Source organism: Anabrus simplex, chromosome 2 (assembly GCF_040414725.1).
Source record: "Anabrus simplex isolate iqAnaSimp1 chromosome 2, ASM4041472v1, whole genome shotgun sequence".
NCBI classification, from domain to species: Eukaryota; Metazoa; Arthropoda; class Insecta; order Orthoptera; family Tettigoniidae; genus Anabrus; species Anabrus simplex.
The window spans coordinates 571,180,372-571,207,084 of NC_090266.1; positions in this window are offsets into that span (position 1 = coordinate 571,180,372).

A 26,713-nucleotide genomic window follows, 5' to 3' on the forward strand; every position below is an offset into this window, starting at 1 on the left:
AAAATTCTTTTCCGTTTCTGAAATTTTCTAAATTTTGTCACTTTCCATCCTTATGTCTGGTCCCGGGGATATCCTTTCACCGTGGTATCTGCGCGAGTAAGAGCTCATTTACCATTTTTTTATTAGAAAAGTCCAATCTGGTGGCACGGTTGGGATAGACGCAGCTACTGTAAAGTTAAAGAATCATTAGACTGTCCCATCTGTATTCCGGTGTATGGGGAGGAGGAAATTGATAAGGCTCTGTCCACCATCATCGACAATTCTACTGAGCTTGCCACTGTTTTAAGTTTTTTTGAAGTAGGTGAAACTTCTAGAAATCAGCTAAAGCGTGTTCAAGCTAGGTTGTTCCATTTCTATAATAGGGCTTGGGACCTATTGTCCCTGAAACGGAAAGACGATCATGCTGGTATAGCCAACACTCTTGCGGAAAATATCTCGGATTTATCTAATAAGGTCCATCAATTTTTGTCTGACGCCGCTAGTGCTGAGGGTGACTATCTTCCACCAGCAAACGTACAAACTGATTATTACCCTATTAAGTCTTCTGGGAGTAGGGAATCTGTTGACCAACGAGAACAAACTTCTGCCGAATATGAACAAGTAAATCATCCACTACAACTTCCAACCATTATTATCAGTAATGTTGCTTTTGAACATCCTCAACCTCCAACGCCGTCTCCGATTATTTCGCCAGGTTTCAGTAGCATGCGTCACCACTTAGTCATGTTGCTTAAGGGTATTTCAAAATTTTCGTTAAACACGACTAATGAGGTAATTACCATCCTAAGGTTTCTTGTAGAATTTCAGGATCACGCATTGGTGTTTTCTCTCTCTCATTCACAAATTCTACAAATCATTTACCCATACTCGGTTGGTGTCCTGCCGGATAAGATTGTAAAGGCAATAGCTGATAAAAGTTCTATAGAATATTTCCATGCACATTTTATAGCTAATTTCATTTCATCGACGTGTGGCCCATCAACCCGAGGGATCCAAGAACGCACCACCCCTGAGGAGAAGAGTCTACATGAGGCGGTAGGTATTTTTAAATATCATTATTTGCAGGAGCAGCCGGCTCACATATCAAGAAAGGAGACCACCGCATTGGGTGCCTTTAAAAGGGAACAATATCTTGAATAAAATATGCTAGGTTCTTGTCTAGCCTTTGAACTCAGAAATAGAGCTTTTGTATTAGAGATGAGGAAATGAAAGATGGGGTAAACTAAACTATTAAATGACGGTACCCAAAGACTGAATTAAAATTTAAATAAATAAAATGGTTTATTTAACACATTTTCAAAGTGTAAAAATGAAAGTAAAATGGTGTAAAATAAAGTAATGTGAAAGGAAATTAAAATTTTAAACAATTAAAAGATCTGCATTACAATAAGTTAATTATCTGCCTTAATAAAATTCGACTGAAGGTCGATTAAATTTAAAAATTTCGCCTTCGTAAGGCCGGGTTATTATTAAAGTTATCTAAGATAGATTTTGCTAACGAGGGAACACATACATGTGTTTCACTCGGATTCGGTTGAAATCTGGTAAGAATATTCGTGGGAGGCAGTAGAATGCTAAGGTGAAAACTGCATGTCCCCAGCGCTAGTTTAAACGCCAAAATAGAACAAATAAATAGTCTTAAAATTAGAAGTGCCGCGGGAGTATCGGAGTTTGGCGGAGAGGTTGGGGGAACGAAGCAGCGGGCGTGAGCCAACCGGGCTGTGCCGAACTGCGCCAGCAGCCAGGCAGTGTATAGTTAGCGCGTTCCCCTTAACTTCCCGATTAGATGTGCGAAACGTAAATGTGAAAACAGCACATGAAACAAGTGTACAAGGGACGATGTTTGAAGAATTCACGCCCCAGTTCTTGTTACTCGTTGTAATTAGTGCAATAGTGATTGTTTAAAAAAAGTGTACAAGGCACAGATACTGTGTGCACCATGCATATCTTACAGCTCTGTCGCTTTCGCAAGTATTACATTGATTACAGGAAGGCTCTTCTTAGAAACAATAATCGACTGGATTAACAAATTGTGAAGGTTTCTTGTTAACATAGCCACATTTGTACCATCTGTACTGCCACATGCTACGAAAACGCGGAGAGGAGAACTGGTTGTGCGAAATGTTGTTCCTTAAATGTGCCTTGATGTCTAACGAGTTTAACAAAATTAAATCGTACAAAATACGTATAAATTGCTTCCAAATGCGGAAGCCCAAAACATCTAACGGCTGGATAAATCCAGTGGCTTCTTTCGGATTTGTTTGAACATTAATTATTTTCTTACTCCCAATTTTAGCATTTAAATTATTTTCTTCTTTCTGTCCGGTCCAGGAATCGAGAACTAAAACACTGTACTCTGGTACTAGCTCACAATAAACATCCCGTAACCATTTCTGTACAAGTTCTTTGGTCAGTTTTCCAGACTTTGAAGGCAATGTGTACACATTTGGTGCGGTAGATAGTTTTATCTATATTAGGACCAAATTTGCCATTTTTTTCCTTCAACACCACTAGCATATTCGGCAGGAATTGTCAATCTGCCAAAATTATTGGCTGTATTGTGTAGCTATGAGTTAGTGAATTCATAGATTGTGCTTCCTCTAATACGACTTTTTCTCCTCGTTCATTATGGGTCCTGCCAGAATGAAACTCTTCATGGAAACCAGACTGATCAGTATTGAACACGCACTCTGGGCCATGACTTTCTATTAATTGCGACACTTCTTCAACACGCAGTGTCGCGTTACAATTAGTATCTTCTTGTTCAAATTGGTACTATTTAGATACGAATTTGCAAATTTTTCTTGATCCAATTTTGAATTTCCTTTTAAAACTCATTACCCAGGAATGAGACGCTCGAAACATGTCGTAGTTAACTAGACGAGAGTACTTTAAGGTCCATTTTTTAAATATTTATATCGTGAACAATTTTGTTTCGTTGTCTACTTTCTTTGAACTTTTGATAAGTCTTCTTCGTAACAATTTTTTTTTCTCCCATTGTGTCACTGTTTTCCAGTTGTTGCTCCCACCTGTAAAGCTCTTGCCGGAACTTTAATTTACTAAACCTGTGTTTCACTGATGCGAAGCTCCTCTGTTTCCCGCCTTTGTTTCACCAATATTCGACGACCTTCTTCTTATAAATTATTGGTATTAGGCATCGTTCAGCCATTGTTGTGGATGCAGGGTTAGGAGCAACATATTTGGAGACGAGGTCAAATAACGGTGTTTCAATATTGTCTTCCTCGAAATCAAAGTCATCATCTGACATATCCAATGTGCCATACAGTTCCACTGTCATATCGGTATCCAAAACCCTGTCGGCAATTAGACCTGTAAAACGGAGACAAGAACGCAATTCCTGTGAACGCTTGTTTTTCTCGTAAAAGTAAATATATATAAATACATCGATCTACTTACGATATAATTCCAATCCCAAATTCCTTTCATCTTCAGAAAATGGGGTATCTTTTTTGTCACACTCTGCAAAACAATTCTGAAGGCACACTACTACATTCCACGTATTGAATGACTTCTGTAGTGGGCGTTTTTTGTATCTAGGTGTAAAAAATCAATTATTACCATACATGGTTAAAGTAAATATACTGTCACCATTCATAAATATGACTATAAGAACGTCAGATTTTACCTGTCATTGTAAGAACGTTGTCTCATCGGACGACTAATCAATGCGCACCCCTTGATCTGATTTGACGTTACTAATCGGGAAGATACGAGGTATGTGCGAAGTGCGATGTAGTAAAGAAGAGTGGCCGGGAGGGTGGGGGTGGATGGTCTTTCATTCGACTCGAGCGAGCAGCCCGACTATACGCTGCTCACGTCCGCTGCTTCGCTCCTCCCTGCCTCTCCGCCACACCCGGATACTCCCGCGGCACTTCTAATTTTACGACTATTTATTTGTTCTATTTTGGCGTTTAAACTTGCGGTGGGGACATGCAGTTTTTTACCTTAGCATTCTACTGCCTCCTACGAATATTCCTACCAAATTTCAACCGAATCCGAGTGAAACACAAGTATGTGTTCCCTCGTAAGTCTTCTATGTCCTTTTTATATCATATTGTGTCACCCGGTGGAGTTTCTTTCGATCATTCCAGAACGCAGGCAATTCGTGCCTTTAAGCCTCCTAGAGATGTTAAAGGATTCGATAGATTAATTGGCATGGTGAATTTCTTCACGAAATGTATTCCCAACTTCGTAGGAATGATGTCAAGTTCAAATGGGGCCATCGCAGCAAGCTGCGTTCGAAGACCTGAAGTTATCTCTCTGTAACGCCCCAGTCTTTGCTATGCCAGATTTCTCTAAGAAGTTCTCCCTCTAGACAGGTGCCTCTTCATCTGCAGTCGCGGCTGTCTTTCTCCAAGAATATGAACTCAGAAGGCAGCCAGCCAATTGCCTATGCGTCTACGACATTATCGACTCAGGAAGCCAAGTACTCCATTTGTGAGTTAGAAGGACATGCTGTCCTCTTTGCCTTGGAAAAGTTTCGCCTGTATCTTGAACATGTTAAGTTCAAATTAGAAACCGACAATCAGGCTCTAAGTTAGGTTTGTCTAGGCCCCGTCGTACAGGACGCATCGCCCGTGGGGCCGTCCGCATCTCGGCGTTCCAATTTGACGTGCGACACATTCGAGGATCAGAGAATGTGGTCGAAGATTGGTTAAGCCGAATGTTTTCTGGAGATGTTGATGCCAATGAGTCGGAAGAAAGTTTTTCTCCTTCTATTTCCGGACCTTTTTGTGCTAACTCTATTTTGACTGATGCCCTTATGCAATTCCATGATATTGAAAAATATCAACGGGAAGTTCCATTGCTGGCTGCTATTCTGGAAACCCTTTCTTCTAGGGAACATGCTACCCCTTATGTTCTGAGGAATGGGATTCTGTGGTGTCTTTCGAAGCATGATCAAAGGATTAATACTTTAGTTCCAGCTGCTCTTGTGCCTATGATATTCACGTACTACCACGAGACCCCATCAGGGGGACATTTAGGAATCTTCAAAACTACTGAAAAAATAGGGAAATACTTATCTGGTAGTATATGGACGGCGAAATTAAGGAAATAGTTAAAGCTCGTAAATCTTTCTGCTTAGTAAGCCCACCTTGTCCACTAATCTAGGGTTTTTGTCATCTCACCAAGCATCTCGCCCTACGGAGCGATTATATATAAATTACGTTGGACCTTTCCCTCAATCGAAGGGGAACGGGAACAAAATCATCCTTGTGTGTGTAGATGGTATCACACGGTTTTCAGGGATACTTCCGACTAAGCTGACCACCGCTCAGTCTGCCATTTATTGCCTTAATAAAATTATTGCTTATTTTGGCCCATGTCATTATATGGGCATTCATCTATCATTTATTCCGCAAATTTTGTTCTGACTTACCAATCTCACATGTAACAACATCTGCCTATTACCCCCAGCCATTTCTTAACCGTTAACCGTAATATTCGATCTGCCTTGATAGCTCTTCATCATGAAGATCGTTCTAGGCGGGATACTTCGCTGCATTGGTTAATTTTTGCATTCAGCTCGCATGTTCACGAGTCACACAATTTTACACCTGCATCTCTCATGCTTAAGTTCGTTCCTAACACGCCGTTGTCTAATCTATGGTAAATCAATGAGATATTGCCAGAGGCAATAGACCCCGACAATATCAGGATCTGTGGAGAAAGGTAACCTTAAAGCTTCTCATGAGAAAGTTAAAAAAAATATATGATTGTGGACGGAGACCAACCAATTTAAAGATTGGAGATCAAGTCATGTTGAAAAATTTGTTCCTTCAGGCAAGCTTGCCTCCAGATTTCATGGACCGTACATTATTCTGGAATTCATAACGCCGGTCACCCTCTTCGAGAGTAATCCAGACACAGAGATAATTTTAGGGTTCATCTGTACCAAGTAAAACCCATATGATATCTCTGCTTTTCAGTATAGACCACCAAGTCATGGCATTGCGAATATAATTATATTTCTTTCCTCAATAGCTCAGAATCTTAAGTATCCTTAAGTAAGAGGAGGAGACTTCTTGCCCCTGTTAATAGTTAGAAAATGTTAATGTAAACAATTTCTTTTTCTTTGGTTTATGAACACTTTTAAAAACCTTTCCTTCAGTAATTTATTTTCCTGTCTGCCATTACCTTGCCCCTACCTCCAAGCCTGAGCCTGGATTCCACACACTCGTCCTCGACGCCGCCTGCCTTAACTGCACCGCCAATTAAAATCTTAAACAAACTCTCTCCATAAAATCAGTCACTGTTCCCCAGGAAATTATTGTTGCAGTGCCCTGATTTCATCTGAGGCTGTGTCATAACAACTGGCGAGTGATGCTTGCGCGGGGTAAGGGCCCAAATTGATCAGGCCGATTCTCCTTCACTACGGCGAACTTGAGCACCATCATTAGTGGCAAGGGCTCAGATGATGTTCCACAACCGCCCACATCATCATTGGGCAGAATTCTAGATTTGGTCCGTGGCAAACATCTCCGTGGCTACCCCTCTCAAGGTAGCAGGAGAGACGTATCTGAGGATACATGGGCGGTCCGGCCGCTCCTGCCGTCAACCTTGGACATAACCATCCGGAATTTTACAAATTCCTAAATCACATCAATTATTTTTTGCATCAAAATAGCTGGTGAATGAATACCACATCAAGATATTCCTTTTTCTTGACATCGATCTCTAATTTTCCAAATTTCGATAATGCTAAATTTTAAAACTGAATCAACCGAGGAAGGACTTTCGGGGGTGGAGGTCTGTACCGGAGGTACACCAACCCAGATTATTTAAAGTGAACGCCGTTTAGAAGGCCATCTGCAACGTGTAATTGAAACTATGTAGTGAAATAAGTTTTAACGTTTACCGCCAGATGTCTCTATTGCCGATTTATGTGTCCCGTCTGGCGGTAAGGTGAAAAATTAGTTTCGAGGAAATTTGTATTTTCGAGGTTTTCAGAACTGAAAAGTTGTAATTTTTTTTGAGTTCTTGAGTTGCTGGCACTCATATCCAGTCCTTCTTTTAAATTTTCGACCAATAAGGAATTTTGTATATTTATTACATCCACCAATAGAAATTGTGGGTGTAAACAGGGCTTCGGCCCAGAGAATTCTGGAACCTTCCTCTCCGCTATAAAGGCTGGGACCTTTCGGGCCATGTTGTCCACCGATCACTCCAGTCAAGAAATTTAGAGAGTGTTCATAGAGGAGGCAGGAGGACATCCTTGCCTATCTCCGGATGGCCCACCAGCTGAAGGTAATGGCAGGCATATTTTAATCATTTAATAGTCTCAGAAAGCTAATTTGAGGGGAAGGTTTCAAAATAATTTCTTAATATAAAATTCAATCATTCAATATAACATTTTCAACCAAGTTTAACGACCTGAGTTTAGTTTAGGGAATAAAAACTGTGAACCCTCTTTTATTCCCCTTGAACTTGGTATTGGGGAGACTACGATTTCGTAAACTTTAAAATTTGTCTCTTCCTTTTGTAATTTATAATTTTCTATCCTTCTAAACACCTCCGTAGTATGGGTTAACTTCTGTAATTTCGGGCCACTTAGCGTCTTAAGAATTTTCAAGTGAACTTCATAGGGGTAAAATTGTTCGCCTCCTAATATTTTTATTTAAGTCCCGTAACTTTAACCTTTCCTTTTTCACTAAGGCCAGGTATAATGTAACATGGACTGTTGAGCGAATAAGACAGTGAGTACTGTTTGCTTTATTGCTAAAAGTTAGATTGCGCCTTGGGGAGGCTTTAAACTTATAAATTTTGAAAAAAACAGCCTCCTATTTGATTGTGAGGAGCAATGACGCTCTCTTGAATGTAGTGAATATTGGAGCTCAGTCTCCTCGAGGATTAATTGAATGGAGCAGTCGTGCTCTTGTAAAATTTGTAACTTGGGAGTTTCAAACTCTTTCTCTTAAATCATTTTGGCTGATTGTGTTATATTGTTTCTCAAGCTCACGAACTAACCTTTATCTATCCAATTTATATGTGTTATTGTTTAACAAAGCTTAAAATCTGAAAAGAAAAACCGCAAGGAAAGAAATAATATTTCTAATTTTCGAATTTTTAATTTAGATTTAGTCTTTTCTCTGTCCACCCATTCATGCCCGCAGCTCCTTACATCTCCGTAAACCACGAAAAACCCGTATTAATAATAATAATAATAATAATAATAATAATAATAATAATAATAATAATAATAATAATAATAATAATACATGGTTCGTGGTGTGGGTAACTGTAGTCAAGTCCTAGTTCGTGAACCATGGGCAAGGTCCTGAGAGTCGGGATATCAGTTGCTATGGAATGCGAGTGGGCGTCTCGGACATATTTTGAGTCATGGTAATCATTTTACTCACCCGGATAGGACTATATAATCTACCGGTGGTTCCTCACCTGTTGGAGGAGGGATCCCCAATGGGACTATGTAAATGTAGGGTAGCACCATGCTTTACCGAATCTACCGAGCTCAGAACATTTTATACCAGAGTCGGACCTATGAGTGTAATGGTGTCCCACTTCCATTTGACAGTCGAGGTAGTCGTTGGAAAGAACTTGGTGAACGAAGAGGAATTTCATTAGGAGCTATCAATATTAATGGGGCTTATGGAAGAAGGAGAGTAAAACGTTTTGAGTCATGAAAGGTGATGCTTGTGTAGGTGTTAGGAGTCCATGATATTCACGGAATGGACGATAACTAGGAAGGGACAGGATAATATCATTTGCACTCAAACGGTGTTAAAAAGGGAAGGGCAGTGTGTGGGGTAGGGGCTGTATATCAGGAATACTTTAGCACGCCGTGGAGTAACAACACCGTGTTTATTACAAGCTAGTCCATTTTATAAAAAATCCGCGGAATCTACACAACCACATATCTTTACAACTACCACTAAAAAGCGTGCGTTGTCACCATGAGTCCGTTATATCTCCTCCCCACTTTGGTCAATTTCCTCAGGAATGACCAGCTGCACCCATCGACTGATTCTGGAGCCGTCTGGCTGGCGTAGATTGTTTGTTCGGATATTTCCATCTCTCCCTAAGAGATGCTCCTCTATTCTCGCTTGTTTCCATATGTGTTGTGGTCTAGAGTCCTCCTGGAAGAGGGCAACGTCTCCGATCCTTGGTGAACCCTGTTTATTTTTCGGTCTTTTCACCTCGCGGTAGTTTCGCAGCTGGAGAATTTACTCTGCTTTCCAACGTTTCCAGAAAGAACTCTTTGTCTCGCTTGAAATTCTGATGTCAAATTTTCCCCTTGGGGCGTTCTACTCCAAACGGGATGGCTATTGACACTTTTGGGACTAGAAAGTGAGATGTAGTCAGAACATCGCCAGTATTTGTGTCCTCGGTGATTATGCTGTTAAGGGCACATTCTATGCTGGCAAGTATTGGGTACAGGCCTTCCTCGTCCTGATGTGAGTGACCTAGAGCCTTCCGCAGGCATCGTCTGGTAGGACCAACCTTCCTCTCCCAGAATCCTCCCCACCAAGCTACCCGTGGTGCGATGAATTTCCATTGGACTCCTTAGTGAGCTCAGTAGTGATGCGTACTGGGGTCTACCAAGACGTCTTCGAGGGCCATGAGTTCCTTATTCGCTGTGGAGGAAGTGCGTGCTTTGTCTGAGTATATGGTGTGGAGCAGACCCCGTTGGCTGGTGAATATTTGCAAAGCCACAGAAATTCTTCTGTTGACATATCGCTGGATAGTTCTAGGTGGAGTGCGCGAGTGAAAGCACAACTGAACAGAACGATGTACGATTTCTTAACTTCTCTATCCCATTTAACGTAAAGGGAGTCAGCGAATTTCACACCTATTATAGATAATTTCTGTGTAGGTTGTAGGCGATCAAGTGGTAGGGGAACCCCTATCTCGCTAAAGCGAGTATTTCGAGCTATCCTCCATGGTAGACGTGAAAGGAGTAGTTTCTTAATTGTTTGCCTAGCTTGAAGAATCCAGCATTCTTGTCGTAGATCTCCTAATACGATGCGAACTACTATGTGGTGGAGTCGTATATGGGTGTGTCTAGTTAGCAGTTTTGTGAAGTGTTGTTCACCATGCAGTATAATTGGGTGTTTCTGCATGTTGGTCAGCTCCGTACATTGGAGTCTTCCGCCTAGTCGGATTACACCTTGGTCCATGAAGGTGTAGAAGCTTGCAAGCTTAGATGCATTGGATAACTGTTCCCCCTCTCTGCATTTCACTCCTCGGCGGGAAGTTTTCCTTGCTGGACGTTTTTGATCCAATATATTCGGGCGGTTTGCAATTCCGAGGCTGTCAATGCGTCAGAAGGGATTATTTTATCTTTGAGAGCTTGGATGAATCGAAATACCCACACTGTGACATGTAGTAGTTTCCAGGAGGCGCTGAAACTTAATATATCAAGGGCAGATTCAGTAGTGTGATCAAGAACACATTTGGCAGATTTCTGATCTCTGGTAGTGGCAGGTGTTCCGTTATTGTGTTAGGTGGCCGAATGACGCTTTGAGTAAGCCAGCAAAGACCACACCATCACATGTCTATGGATGGTAGCTGGTCTGTGTCTATCCCTCGCTTGAGATAATATACAGGGATTTGGTCTCCGGGACAGTGTCAATACTGGCTCTGAGCTGTGTGGCTATCTTTCTTTTTTATTCGAATCAGAAGTACAATAGAATAATACTACCTTTAAAAGAAACAAACTATGTACACAGATGTATACAAGTAAAAGGTCTTCAACAATATATGTCATACAGATGTCACACCGATTCGGCCCAAAATTTGCCCACTTCAAGGACATTTAAATTGGCCAGCACCAAGTCTTCCATTGTGCAGTTTGGTGGACACAGGGTTCAGCATAGCAGGTGTTTGGTTGTCTGAAGTTAACCAGTCACAAAAGGCCGTATCTATGGGGAAGTTCCATTTTTGTAGATTCGCTCTGATTCTACCCACTCCATATCTAAGCCTGTTTAAGGACCTCCAAGTCAACCAGTCCTCGGTGTGACCGGGAGCAACACTTCCCGTGGTTCCATCCATTTCGAGAGGCCAGGGGTCTTTTGTTTCCATTTGGTAATCCTGACTTTGTCCGATTATCCTTCCAGGTGTTCTGAAGATGTTAGAAAGGCTTTGCTCGACTCCAGTCTTCGTTGGGCAGGTTGGTATCCAAAGAGTGGATGTGAAGGCATTAGATTTGTTTTAATCCTTTCGTTATTAGCAGCAACCTCTCTCCTGACATCACAAGGAGCAATACCGTCAAGGTAATTGATTTTCTCCGGGAGGAGTTGGCTTCAGGACACCAGTAATATTTCTACAACTTTCATTGAGTGCCACATCAATTTGTTTTGCGTGGGCAAATTTCTACCACGCTGGGAAGGCATATTCACCGGCGGAGTAACATAAGGCTAGTGCAGTAGTCCTAACAGTTTGTGGATATGTGCCCCAAGTAGATCCAACAAGTTTTCTAAGTAGTGTGTTCCTGGAAGGTACCTTCCGTTTCACATTCATACAGTGCACCTTGAAGGTGAGACTGCGATCGAGAGTGACGCCCAAGTATTTGGGATGGAAGCAGTGGTCTAGCGTAGATCCATTCCATGTCACAACGAGTTTTCTGTTGGCTTGTCGATGTGGTAAATGGAAGGCACAAACTTGGGTTTTGCTCGGGTTTGGCACAAGTTGGTTTTGATCATAGTAGTTCTCCAGTTCTACTAGGGCAGGTTTTAGGGAGCATTCTATCGCTTCAAAACAATCTGATTGGACAGCGAGAGCAAGGTCATCAGCATAGATGAAACTCTTGGTGTCTTGAGGCTGTGGCTGATCTTTTGTGTACATATTAAATAACAAAGGCGCCAGTGCACTTCCTTGAGGCAAGCCGTTCTTTTGAGTTCGCCAACGACTCCGCCGACCCTGAACTTCAATATAGAATCGGCGGTTATGAAGAAGTGTATCTACCAGTCGTGTTAACTCAAAATCTTTAGTAATATTGTGAATTTTTTTTACAGGAGTCTATGGTTTACCGTGTCATACGCCGCTGTGAGATCAACAAATGCTACGCCTGTGACTTTTTTTAACTCAAAGCCATCTTCAATGTGCTGAGTTAGCTGCAAAATTTGGGAGGTGCAACTTCTTCCAGGTCCAAATCCTGACTGCTGTGGGGTAAGAAGTGGGTCAATAACTTCAGTAAGGCGATCCAAAATCATTCGTTCCATTATTTTATGCAAGTGGCATAGAAGATATATCGGTCTATAACTTTTTGGATCTTCAGGGTTTTTGCCTGGTTTTAGGATTGCAATCACCCGTGCCTTCCGCCAGATCGTTGGGATATTGTATGATGCTAGGCATTTGTTGAATAATTCCATGAGCCACAATTTTGTTCCAGAACCGAAGTGCCTTATTTGCTCAGTGCAGGTATCGTCGAAACCTGCAGCTTTACCACTGTTGCACATTGTAATACCAGTTTCTAACTCCGTCAGATTAACTGGTCTGACTAAAGTACTGATAGCCTCAGATTCTCCGGTCACAATTTTTGACTCTGATTTCCTAATAGTTGATCGTGATTTGCCATTATTAAGCAACTGTGAAGCAATATGATTAGCTGTGACATTAGCATGGACTGAGCATTTAGTAGGGTCACTGTTCAGTTTTTCAGAAGCCTCCAAGCCTTTTGACTAATAACTGAGAAATCTATTTCCTCCATCAGTTTCAACCAAGTTTTCCTCTTGTTTTCTGAGATTGAAGAGATTAAGTCATGTCCGGCTGAAATTGCCTCTTTGCTCAAAGGGTTTACTTCGAAGAGGGCAAGGTACTTCTCTAGGTAGACTTTTCATCAGCAGTTAAACCTTGGTAGTAATGTGTTCTGCAACCTCTGGGTATTGATAAACGTGAGGCTCTCGATACTGCATCAACAAAAGTGACGTAAGATTCTGGTTCTGGAGGAATCTCCATTATAAAGCTCTCAAGTGTATTGCTAAATTTCTCCCAATTAGCCTTTTTGAAGTTGAACCTTCTCCGAAATGGTGCTGTAATCGGTCGTGTTACAGTGGTTATTTGGCAAATAATAGGGCGATGTTGAGAGTTGGGTAGAGGAGAACAGACTGATTTCACACACTGCTGAGATACATGTTCACTGGCGATAATAAGGTCTGGATTGTAACCACGTTTCCATCGACCACAGTTGAAACTTGGTGGAAGCTTACTGTCATGTATAAGGTTAAGTTAGAAATTATCAGCCCACAGAAATACAGCATACCCACTTCCATCATCCTGTGCATAACCCCAAACTGTACTATGACTGTTGAAATCGCCACCTACAAATTTCGTAGTTTGCTTGCAAGAGTTATCAGGGGGCATAAAGGAAAAATCAATACTTGGTGGCTTGTACACTGATGAGATAGTGCAAATACTAAGCTCAACTGTTAATATTTCAATGTTATTGTGATCTGTTACATATGTTGACAAGACCTGAATGTCACGACAAACAAATATTGCACTTCCGTATTGGCTATGTGGTCTCTCAGCCACAAGTCGTAAACCAGCAATTTTGAGACGTCGTTGATGGTCACGTCTGTACGTTTCCTGAATACATAGCACGTCACAGTTATTTGCTTGACAGAGTTGACTCAATAGTTCCTCTTTAGATGGTGATAGACCTTCTACGTTGTGGCATAATATAGTTAATAGATGTTGTGTGGGTAATTACCTCTGTTAAACGATTGGCAAAGAAGGTTTTGATTCCTTTGGGTAATTTTTTATCCATCCCACGTCACTGTACATTCGCTCCACAGAGTGACCCTGTTGAGGTCGAAACCTGTTTCCTCACAAACGTAGAGCAGGAGGCGAGCAGCTCTAATGTTGGAAGCGTCACCTTTAAACTGATGCTAGTCTTTTTTGCTGGAAATCATAGAGTGAGGGTGGTATAGTCCAGTATTGACCTCACATTAATAACTGCTCCGTATTCCTTTTCAGAGGCATACGTGCACGTGTGAAAATTTGTCGGCCCCATCCCGATCCATTTGGGGATGTGTAGATGTGGCAGGAAGTGAAGTTTGCTAATCCAGGAATGCCAGTTCATTGCTATATCTTCCCAAGTTAAACCTCTGAGCCAGGTATATTGAAAGATTAATTTAGCAACAATTCCTACTGGTGCGAAACGTCAATTAAACATAGAACTGGGCGGTGGCACGAAGAGTGTTTATCTTGGTTCCTGGCGTTTACATAAGATCATTAGCAATCTTCTCCTTGTTGGTGAGAAGACAATCTTCAACAACAATCTTCCCAGAACGGTCGTCACTATTCCTTCCTCCAGCTTTTCCTCGCGCCATAACGTCCTTAACGGTTCTGAGTTAGTCGCCCACTTTTAGAGTTGAAAGAGTGCGGTGAGTTCCTGAGTACATTTCAGTCATCATTAACACTTGCAATGAAGTTGTCCATAAACGTAGATTTGTCAACTGGCTCCCATGCATCTGTATATCTGTCCCGATTCAGTGTGGCCGATTCACTTACAGTGGCCGACAGGTTGCATGGACTAGATATCAGTCCAAAAGGCAAGCGTTTAAAGCGATATAATATAAGCTCGTTTGATGTGTCATACGTTCCGTCCTCCCTCCACTCGACACGATACCATAGAAATCTCGCAATATCTCTATCATCCTGTTTGAGTGTTGATTGTAGGAATGCTTGTTGGCCGTCGCATACAATTTACTTGGATTTTTTCTAGATCATAACAATGTCCCTAGAATTTCTGGTACCAGGTTAGGGCACATTTCCAGCGCAGCGTTCAGTGATGGAAAGTCTATTTCGCGGGAGCATGCGTCGAAGACGACTCTGAATTTTGTGCAGCTCACGTTGGATTTCTTCACAACATGGTGGGGTAGGGAAAACACATCTCCAGAGCTGTTGTTGTAAGAGGCAGCCTCTACTTGATCTCTGCGTATATAATCTAACATGTGTTTATGGTAAATGGACTTCAGGTCAATATTCTCTTGTAGTCTATTTTCTAGTGAAGAGAATCATCTTTCTGCTGTGGTGAAGTTGAAGGAAAAGAGAACGTCCTCTTTCCTAGGCAACGAGATGACTCTCCTCCCATCTTACTTACGATAGGTGTTATGGAAATCTTGGAGAGTGGCGTGGTCCTTGGGTGACAGTGCTTGCCCTTGGTTGACTGTAACGTCGGATCTCTTGAGTTCCAATGAATCTATCAGAGAATGATGAATAAAGCTAGACTGGCTGCAGGTGTCCCTGATACAACGGGTAAGTTCCAGTCTTCCTATCGGTCCTTTGATCCACATGTGAATAGTCTGCAGATATGTGAAGTTCGAAGCGGTGACTTCTATTTTGTCAACGGAAGTAGAGGGGATGTATGCCTTACTGCAGATAGATGCGTGATGGAGGCCTTTACACTGATTGCAGGATGTGTTTTCTTGGTTGAAATACCGATCCTTACCGTAACCTCTCCTGAGACACAGGGAACAACGTTTTGCCGTCTTGAGTTTATCAGTTATAACCTAGGAGTCTTGTATTTGCTGACAGTCTTTGCCCCAGTGCCCTCCATTTTCACAATATACACAAAACAGTGCCGTTTATCGCTTGCTTCTACTCGCGGTGTGTTCACCTGAAAAGCGGCTGCTGTAGGTATGTGAAGTGCTGCAGGAGAAATATCTCCTCCTATTTTTGTGCGTTTAGAGCACTTTCGACCTCTTCATTAAGCAATTCCATTAATCTCGAGAGGTTCCCTTCATGCGTGTTATGATTTTTGGCGTGAATTAGGAAACGGCGACAGATGCCTTCCGCAAAACCACGCAGTAACGTAGGAGCTAGTATCCGTCCGTATAAGTCCACGTCCTCTCCTAATGCCCGTAAGGCTTTAATTCCCCTGTGGCATTCGATGTACGTATTGTTTAGTACTTCCTGGATCTCTGAAGCCGTGACCTCAAGATTTTCTACAAAATCTAGATGTGATTGGATAATTCTATTTTTATCCCCATAGCGTGATATATGTGCCGCTTGTAACGGCTATCCCGTCCACAAGCGGCTTTAGTTCGCTTTCCAAATAGCCGCTCAGGAAGACGTATTTACTTATGGCAGAGACTGATTGATTGATTTCTCTCTACGTATGCCTCAAACTGTTCCAAAAACCGGAACAATTCTTCTAGTTTTTCACGTGAAAAGTTGTACTTTATCGTTGGTAACCTGACTTCTGGGACAGTGTGTGAGCTGTTGGATTTGTAGAAGTTTGGATTGTGACATTCGTGCTGTTTACAAATCGACTCTGCTCCAGAAGATGTTTCGCCTTTCTAATAGCTCGTTTGCTTTTGTCTGTGTACTCTTCACATGCTCAACTCAACATAGGTTATTCACAGCTATATTTGGGAATGTAGAGGCACCAGATCTACAACAGACTATATCTTAACTGACTTTGAATTCAAGAAACTTGTTAGCAATGTGTGGGTTTCTCGTGTATTTTTTGATGATACAAACCGCTATCAGGTATGTAGTAACTATGTACCTCTAGGCCTAGGATAGAGAGGATGAAATATGTCTGCAGACGAATAAGGGCAGAACATTTCCGGGATGAGGAAATTAGATAGAAGTACATGGATATGATTAGTGAAAGGTTCCAAGCAATTGACAGTAAGCAGGTTAAGAATACATAAAGAGAATTAGTGTCATACAGGGATGCTGTAGTAGAAAAAGCAAGGGAGTGCCTAGGAATATTTGTGTGTAAAGATGGGAAAAAGAGAACATCTTGGTGGAATGATGAATTAAAGATTGTATACGTGGAAAGAAGGCGTATGAGAAAGAGATCCAGACAATGACTGATGCAGGCAGAGAACTGTACGTAGACGAAAAAAACAAAGCCAAACAAATACCTGTTGAATCCAAAAGAAGTCGTGGGAAGATTTTGGTAAAATCCTGGAAAGAGTATAACAAGCAGCAGAAAATCCTTTCTGGACAGTAATAGGGCATCTTAGGAAGGGAGAGAAAAGGAAATGAATAGCATTTTGGGTAATTCAGGTGAACTCATAATTGATCCCAGAGAATCACGGGACCGGTGGAAGGAAAATTTTGAACATTTTTCCAAAGTAAAAGGAAATCTTCCTTGTGATGTCGCGAACAAATTCATGGGGAACAAGAAAGTGATGTTGGTGATATCATGCTTGATGAAGTGGAAATAGCGATAAATATACTCCATTGTCATAATGCCGTACGAATAGATAAAATTGGACCTGAAATGGTGAAAAATAGTGGGAAGGCAGGGATGAAATTGCTTCATAGAGTAATAGAATTAGCATGGAATGTTAGTATGATAACTGCCGACTGGACAAAAGCAGTAATTGTCAGGATAAGATTTTCAGTATGCGCCATGTAATTGAAAAATTCCACGAGAGTAATAGACAGTTACGTTTGTTTCACAGATGTAGAGAAAGGATATGAGAGTTTACCAAGGGAAAATTTGTTCGATGTACTGGGGGACTATGGAATTATGGGAAGATTTTTAAAATCAATCAAAGGCATTTATGTTGACAAATGGGCTGCAGAGATAATTGACGGTAGATTGAGTTCTTGCGTAAGATACTTAAAATGGTTAGATAAAGCAACCATACACAGTTGACGTTAATAGTCTACACTGACCATCTACTGGAATGTATCAAGTTGCAAGGAGGAATTCTGTTAGGTGGAAATGTAGTAAACAGTCTGGCCTATGCTAACGACTTGGATTTAATGGCGTAATGTGCAGAAAACCGCTGTCTAATGTCTTAAGACTAGAAATAGGTGCAATGAGTAAGGTATGAAAATCAGCCTTTCGAATACTAAATTGATGTCAGTAGGTAATAAATCCACGAGAACCGAATGTCAGATTGGGATTATAAAGCTGGAACACGTAGATCATTTCAAGTATTTAGGATGTGTGTTCTCCGAGGATGGTAGAATAGTAAGTGGGATTGAATCAAGGTGCAGTAAATCTAGTGCAGTGAGCTCGCAGTTGCGATCAACAGTATTCTGTAAGATGGAAGTCAGCTCCCGGACGAAGCTATCTATGCATCGGTTTGTTTTCTGGCCATCTTTGCTTAGAGGAGTGGAAGCTTGGTGGACTCAGTATATCATATTCATAAGTAAGCAGTAACAAACCACAATGTAGCGAGAATGATTGCCGATAAAAACTGGTGGGATGAATGGCAGGAAGGTACTCGGAATGAGGAGATAAAGGCTAAGTTTGGAATTAACTCGGTGGTTGAATCTGTACACATAAACCAGCTTCGGTAGTGGGTACATGTGAGGCGAATGGAGGAGGTTAGTTTACCTGGGAGAAGAATAAACTCTGTTATAAAGAGTAAGAAACGTAGAGGGTGAACAAAACGACGATGTTTAGGCTTAGTTTCGAACGATTTAAAGATAAGTGGTAGAGAATTAAACGTGGTCATAAAACTAGTTACAAATAGAAGATTGTGGCAGCGGTTAGTACACTGACAGAGGCATTCAGACTGAAAGCTCTAAGGTATAATGGTCTGTAATGAAGATGTATATCAGAATGCATGTATTGACGTTTAATTGCCGGAAAAGTGTTGTTCTTAATTCGAGTGTGTTTTTAACTGTGTGAGCAAATCTAGTTGAGATACTCATTCCGATTAGGGTTGCGTTGCCTAGCTTGAGGTGAACAGCTCCCCCACATGAAACTCCACTTAACATTCAGTGGTTCTAAAATCTCGTCAATTTTTATTCATGTGGTTACTGTATTTTATTTTCCCTTGTTTTTACAGTCATACAAGGGTTCGACTGTCGTACATTTTAAGTATAATACCAGACAGTGTTGTGTACATTTCTGTTGTTTCGAATTCCAAGTGTTCTTGAGCGCCAGTTGGACTCACTGTCAGTGAAACTAGTGTTTTTAATAGGAGTCTACATGTTATATAATTTATTTTGAGTTGTGTTTGTTTTTGTTTTACGGAACACTAAAGGGATAAAGCAAATGAGTACGTAACGTTTCCTTTTCAGACCGGGGAATTAACAATTTGATTCTCGCTAAACCAAAACAAACATTGCTAATTTTACTGGAATAAAACCTCGTGATTAGTTTCTTCACTTAATTATTCAGAGTTAACCTGAAAGTTAATTATTACATTTATTTTAAAAACTTTACTTCAGATTAACTTATTTTTTTCTTAGATCCTTACTTGTTTACATGAATAAATTTAGTTTACATGTTTATTTCAGCAATTTAACTTACAGACGATGTAAATTTATTATCAAGTGGTACAATCACTCTTTTTTCTCATTTACCTAAATTGAAGTTTGAGTGCCATGCTTCGTCAGTTAGCACGTAAGACTTCGCCGAATGTTCTCTGACAGTTTACGAATGGTCCAAGTTTAGCTGGAAGTTATTTCATTTCAATTAAGTGTCCATTCTTTACTTGTACTGCATGTATCCTGCGTTGGTATTCAATCGGTGAACAATCTTATATTAAACGAAAGTTCGGAGCTTGGTTACGAGAGATTGAACATTGATGAATAAAATAGATTAAATTACGGCTTCAAATTGAAAACATATATTAGCTTTTAAGTTTTCTTATCATTGGTGGTTTTAAGGCAAGATATCCTCCGAAGGGAATGGGAGTATTAATTTATAGGGAAACGAAGTAGATTATTTATTCATTTCCAGATAATTATTACTTACGTTGTTTGCTTTTATTTCCATGTTTTCACATAATTTTATTTTCTTTCAAAAGTTCTGTATTTTGAATAAATCTGAGTCACATTAACTATCATATATTATTCAAAGGTTTTTTATATTTCTTCGTAGCTTGTCGATCATTCGACGAACTGACTAGAAGAAGAGAAGAAACGCCCTGATGTATTGTACATGATAGTTTGTAGGCATTTTCCTCTACTGCAGCCATTCCGATAAAAAACATTCAGTTAAAGGGAACAATACATACAACCATATGCATATACATGCAATCATACATCGATCCTACTTGTCAAATTACTCTCAAAAAATTAGCAAGGTGCAATTAGTTCTATTCGAATTCGTTTTGGCAATTTAGTAATCCCAGAAATTCATCAGTTGTTTTTATGTTTACTATGTCGGGCTAAACATGAAGAGTTAAGCCTGTAAGAATGTTATAGCTGTTATCTGGGAACTTCGTTTGATATTTTAATAACAACTTAAAGTGAAAGTGAAATTGGGAGTGTATTTGTTTGATTACTGATAGCCATACAGCCTAAAGGACTAGCGGTAGTAATCTACAGCAACCGCACTGCTCAACAAGTAAGTAGAACAACAGTTTCACCATAATTATTAATCAAATTGTGATGTTTAGAGGAAGGGAATAGCGAAATTACTTCAGGAAAGTTAATATTTAAACGTTCGCTTATTACTAATTAGGCCTACGTGTTTTCGTTGCAAACAGGATATAGTTAGGAGAAATTAAGCAGGAAGTGCATAATCATGGTGAATACTCTTCGCATTAACTCTCATCTTACACAAATAGAAACACTACAGTTTTATGTATTGCACCAATAAGTTTGTATGACTGACTCATAACTTTCAGACACCCCAACGCTTCCGTGATTCTGGATGTACCGAGCTCGATAGCTGCAGTCGCTTAAGTGCGGCCAGTATCCAGTAATCGGGAGATAGTGGGTTCGAACCACACTGTCGGTAGCCCTGAAGAGGGTTTTCCGTGGTTTCCCATTTTGACACCAGAAAAATGCCGGGGCCGAATCTTAATTAAGGCCACGGCCGCTTCCTTCCACTTCCTACACCTTTCCTATCCCATCGTCACAATAAGACCTATCTGTGTCGGTGCGACGTAAAACAAATAGCAAAGAAATAAGATTCTGGATGTTTCTGATATTTCTTTGTAAGGGCACATAAACTGGTCACAAAGAGACAGAAGCTACATGATGATCACGGGTTTGTCTCTCCAGCTTAGTATATCATAAAATGAAAAGTATTTAATATTATGTACCATAGTGTAATATGGTAGCTTCTTTGCATTTCTGAACCAAAAATTTGCAAATCGTATCATAATAATGCTAGTGTAATGGACGGAGCGAACAAAACTTCCTAATGCGGGCACCTATGTCACAACCGCAATTTTAAGACATAGCCTTCATTTTTGAAGAAAAATTATTAAAGCGGACATAATATTGTAATTAATAAAAAAATTGGAAAACAAACTACACTGAAGTTAGTCGATGTAAATGTCGGGTTTGGAACGTCATGAACGTCAGTGTACCTCACCTATCTTGGTTGTCTTCATTTTACATCTTTCTATACCCATGTGTGCTAAGAACAGTACCATAATTCGACTATAACCATGCATGGCTAGGGTCACGTAACTGTGGGCTTGCATTCTGGAAATGGTGGGTCGAATTCCATTGTGAATTCTAATTTTCACACCAAGAAAATGAAGGGGCTGTACAGTAACTAAAGTCATGGCCACTTTCTTACCAATCGTAGCCCTTTCCAAAACTTGCGTCGCCAAAAAACCTTCAGTGTATTAGTGCGCCCTTAAATCACTATCAGGAAAAGGTATACGACTCAATTTTGTCACTTTCACTCCAGTAAAATACTGACATTCCATATCGTTGCCATTAACATCGCATCCCGCGCACGCTCAACACATAGAATTTATTATGAACTAGAGTCAGAAATGAGGCAATAAAAAAAAATTAGTTCGTCGCCATAAGACCTATCTGTGTCGGTGCGACGTAAAGCAAATAGCAAAAAAAATTAGTTTGCTTACTATTTTAGAGCTGAAACTGCAGTAGAAATGTTATGTAGCTTCATTTAAGGCTTCGAGCATCGCGATCAGTACTTACTCCGCATGAGTTTTTCCTAAAAACCACTGCAAATTAGGATAACATTAAATGTTAGAAATAAAGTGGCAGTGGCCTATGAGTTAGTTTAGAACACAGCATAAGCCTGCAATTTAAGTAATTATACTGAGTGTCCAGCAGTTTCACTCTTCTACAAGGAATGGCATTCCTTATGGTGAGGGCCTTACCGTACTATAACTGGCTAAAACACTCATTTATGAATTCAACTACAATTTTATGAAGAAAAAGTATCCTGATCATGTTAAATTACTTTAAACCTATACTGATTTCTTTAATTACCAGATTAAGACGGATAACTATTATGATGATATATTAAACCTGACTTAGATCGGTTTGATAAATGTAACTATGCAGAAAACAATTTCTATCATCTCCTACTAGTTAATAAAACAGTTCTAGGTAAAATGAAACATGAATGTACTGGAGATATTATAGATACACTAGCCAGGTACCCCTAGCGGTGTATTGTTTTAAATCCACTTCTTTTTTGTATCCTCACAAAAAGAATTGAACTCTTAAGTTGATTCGATCCCCCCAAAAAGGCGCGTTTCTTCATTTTTAATGGGGTTACAAATACCTACTTTTATGTCCGTAATATCCTTCGTTTCTTGTGATATAAGTATCCTCATACAAAGGAAAAACTCATTTCTAAATTCTTTTTCCCACCCTGAATTTGATTTTCCGAAAACAAAAAAAGCGTATTTTTTAAAAAAAAATAGATTCCAAATGCTAATTTTCATGTCTGTAACATATTCAGTTTTTGTGATATAAGTAACCTCATGAAAAGTATTCAACCCATTTTCAGTCCTTTATACACCCCCTTTAAGTCGATTTTTACGAAACCAAAGAAATACGCGTTTCTTTATTTCTAAAGGAGAATCCAAATACCATTTTCACGCCTCTAATATCTTCAGATTTTGAGATATCAGTAACCTAATTAAAATAATTCAACGACTCTTTCGGTCCTTTTTACTCCCTCCCCCCCACAAGTGATTTTTCCGAAAACTTATGTTACTTTATGTTTAAAAGTGATTAAGAATACCAATTTTTACGTCTGTCATATGTTCTGTTTTTGAGATATACTCATTTTAAAAATTCGAGCCCTTTGTCAGTCCTGTTCAACCGCCCGCTCCCCTAAGTAGGTTTTCAAAAAAAAATTAAAGTACGTATTTCTATAGTATTAAAGAAGATTCCAAATACTACGAATTTTCACGTCTGCAGCGTCTTCAGTATTTGATGTATGAGTATCTTCATAAAAAGAGTACAACTAAGTTCACTTCTCTTCACCCACCCCACCACCTTCAGTGGATTTTTCGAAAACAAAATGTACCGGTTTCTTTATTTTTAAAGGAGATTCCAAATACCAATTTCCATGACTGTAATACCTTCAGTTTTTGAGATATAAGTATCACCATAAAACTAATTCATTTCTTTCATTTCCTTTCACCCTCCGCCCTTAAGTGAATTCTGCGAAAACAGAAAAAAGGGGTTTGTTTGTTTATTTATAAAGGAGCTTCAAAATACCAATTATCACGCCTGTAAAAACTTCAGTTTTTGAGATATATGTATCCTCTTAAAAATAATTCAACTCCTTTATCACCTCCCGCCCCCAACAAACAGATTTTCCCAAAACTGCGTATTTCATTATTTTTAAAGGTGATTCCAAATGCCAAATTTCACGTCTCTAACATTGTTTTTCGATATAAGTATCCTCGTACAAAATTTTCAATTAATATTTCAATTCCCTCACGGCCCCCTCAAGTGAATTTCCCGAAAACAAAAAGTTTATATTTCTTTGTTTTAAAAAGGAAATTCCAAATACCAATTTTCACGTTTGTAACATCTTTAGTTTTTCAGATATAAATATTCTCACACAAAGAATTCAACTAGTTTTCAATTCTTTCAGACCCCGTTAAGTGGGTTTTTGAAAGCAAAAAATACACATTTCTTAATTTCTAAAGGAGGCTCCAAATACCAATTTTCACGTCAGTAGCATATTCAGTCCTTGAGTTGTCAGTATCCAAATAAAAAGAATTCAACCCATATTTCAGTAATGTTTACCCCCACCCCCACCCCACCCCCTTAAGCGTTTATTTCTGAAAAGTAAAAACACCTGTCTTTGCTTTTGAAAGAGGTTAAAAGTACCAATTTTCATGTCTGGAACATGTTACGTTTTTGAGATGTAATGTAGAGATGCTCATTTTAAAAAATCACCCTCTTTTTTACTTCCCCTTCAGTGGATTTTTCGAAAACAATTATCTGTGTTTCTTTGCATTTACAGGAGATTCCAAAAAGCAATTGTCACGTGTGTAACGTGTTACGCTTCTGAGATGTACTGTAGAAAACAAATTTAAAAATTCGCCCAATTTGCCACTTCTGTTCACCCCGCATTAATCAGATTTTGCAAAAATAAAAAATACGTGTTTTTTAAAAAGAAGATTCCAATGATCAATTTTCATGTTTGTAACATATTCAGTTTTGAGATATAAGTATCATCATTAAAGGTATTCAACCCCCTTTCCAGCATTTTTCAATCCTCTTAAGCGGATTTTCAGCAAAGAAGAAAATACATTTTCCTTTATTTTTATATGAGATCCGAAATACCAATTTTCATGTATTAAAACTGTACAGTTTTCGAGATGTAGATACACTCATTTTTAAAATTCACCCCCTTTTCATCCTCTTAGCAACTTAATATCAAAAAATCCTCCCGTAGTGAGAACCTACATTGTAATATGAATGCATCCACAAAATTTCCTTTCTTTATATCCGGTAGTTTTGGCTCGGCGATGATGAATCAGTCAGTCAGTCATGACATGTTATTTTATATATATGGATTTATAGGCACTACATTTAAATGGTATTGGATTCTAAAGCTAAATGATCTAGCTATAACAAATTTAAATATATTAAGAAATATCTTGTTGGAATGAACTAAGTGTAGAAGATTGTAAACATTTTATACATAATCAACCACAAGTTTTACATAAACAAATAGCTATCATTGGAAGTAAAAAACGTTAGTTGTATACATAATTAATTATCTCTTAAGGATCTCTTAATGGTGAAGATTGTAAACGGTTTTATAATTCCAAATTCTACTGATACGCTTGCTTCGCAGCACAGTGGTATTCTTATGTAGTACTTAATGCTTATGTAAATAAGCATGTGTAAAACGTGTATAAATAGTGACGTTGAATTACAAGAGTATATCTTAGTGTGTACATGCACAATCTAAATATTAGTATGCAATAAATTTGAAAAAAATATGCTGGCCACAATTCTCTTATTTACCTATCCCAATCTGTATATATTTCAATATTAAAGCGAATAATTTAGGTAGTTCTGACGCGTAGCTGCAGCTAATAATACCAATAGCTGACTTTCTGCTAATACAAATACTAATGTTTCTGGCCTTACATCCCACTCACTACTTTCTAACGGTTTTTCGGAGAAGCCGAGGTGCCAGGATTTTGTCCAGTTGGAGTACGTTTACGTGCCAGTAAATCTACCAACACTAGGGTGACGTATTTGAGCGCCTTCAAATACCACCGGACTGAGCCAGGATCGAACCTGCAAAGTTTGGGTCAGAAGGCCAGCGCCTCAACCGTCTGACCCACCGAGCGGCGAGTTTTCTGTTATAAGCAAACCTGATTGGGAAGCAAATGCCATTGTTTATACATTTAAGATAACCTTCAAATCTCTTTCTGCAAGATATAGAATGTAACAAGGGAATTAGTCGCCAGTATTCTACTACTCTCACACTGGCAAAGAAATGAAAGGGAATGTCACTCATTCATTTCTTAAAAGCTACGAAACCCTGCCGGTTAAAATGATAAAACCGCTGAATTAAGTTCAAACATACTAGCTTGTAAGACAGTTGTTCTCATATAACTAATGTGCGTATTAGGCATATTACCCAGTTAGGTTAAGCCTGACTAACTTGCAGGTGAAATCGCTAAATTAAGGTCACACATAATAGCCTGTAGGACAGTTAGTGTTATATAACTAACATATAGCAGCCATCTGGCGTAGTTAGGTTAAGCCTGACTGGCCTTTCAAGCGCCAGTAATCTACTACCCTCAAGTAAGGTTGAGCCCCACACGTAGCCGTGGCCTTTCATAGCATAAGCTGTACGAAGCAGGTGATCCTCAAAGAAGTCTGTCAACAGTAAGTGATCCTCAGATGATCTATGAGGAGCAGGCGAAGATCTACAGTAGTGAAGATCTGGTGAGGACCAAGTGAGCGGTCAGGAGCAGTAATCCTCAAAGAAGTCAGTCAAAAGTAAGTGATCTCAGAGGATCTAGTGGGGAGCAGGTGAGGAGCAGGTAAGGATCGAAAGAGGATCTAACTCCTATGGCACTACAGCCCTTGAAGGGCCTTGGCATACAAAACGACCGCTGCTCAGCCCGAAGGCCTGCAGATTATGAGGTGTCGTGTGATCAGCACGACGAATCCTCTCGGCCGTTATTCTTGGCTTTCTAGACCGGGGCCGCTATTTTACCGTCAGATAGCTTCTCAATTCTAATCACGTAGGCTGAGTGGACCTCGAACCAGCCCTCAGATCCTGGTAAAAATCCCTGACCTGGCCGAGAATCGAGCCCGTGTCCTCCGGGTAAGAGGCAGGCACGCTACCCCTACACCACGGGGCCGGCACCGAAAGAGGAACTAGTGAGAATCTAATGAGATGCAAGTGATCCTCAAAGGAGTAGATGATCCTCGAACGATGCTGGTAATACTCAGTAGATTTCATTCTTAACCCCAAAACATTAAAAATAAACAGTCAGGGGTATCGAGATCAATATCGCAGGTAAGGAAATAACTGTTGAAAAATTTTGAGCAAAAATGTAATTTCCTAGGACTATCGGTTTAAGGGTTC